Genomic DNA, 473 nt, shown 5'->3' with positions numbered 1-473 from the left:
CTGGGGGCACCTGGGAGGGAGGAGCAGAGACCATGCTGAAGGTGTGTGTTTCTTTCTTTCCAGTAGAGATTGGCTCCTTATACCCGGCTGGAAAATTTTGGCCACCAGAGACCCCTTAGATGCTCCTCATTTGTTCTTTTGGGGCAAATAATCCTGATAAAACTTGGACAAATAGTCTAATATTCTGTGAACATGGGTGTTGTGGATTGAATTGTGTCCTCTCAAAATACGTGTTGAAATCCTGGCCTGTAAATGTGATCCTATTTGGAACGGTTTTTCTTTAGTTGTGATAATGAGATCACACCAGTGTTTGGGGGATGGAGTCCCCAGCCTAATCACTTCTGAGCTGTAGAAAGAGCAGAACAGACACAGTCACGGGGGAAGACAGCCACCATGTGAGGGTCGTCTACACGCAGAGGAACATCGGGGATCTCCAGCAGACACTAGGAACTAGAACTCACAGAAGGAATCCA

This window comes from Trichechus manatus, unplaced genomic scaffold (genome assembly GCF_000243295.1).
Source record: "Trichechus manatus latirostris isolate Lorelei unplaced genomic scaffold, TriManLat1.0 scaffold00049, whole genome shotgun sequence".
In the NCBI taxonomy this organism is placed as follows: domain Eukaryota; kingdom Metazoa; phylum Chordata; class Mammalia; order Sirenia; family Trichechidae; genus Trichechus; species Trichechus manatus.
The sequence above is the reverse complement of the archived record's forward strand: the minus strand, read 5'-3'. Positions refer to the sequence as shown.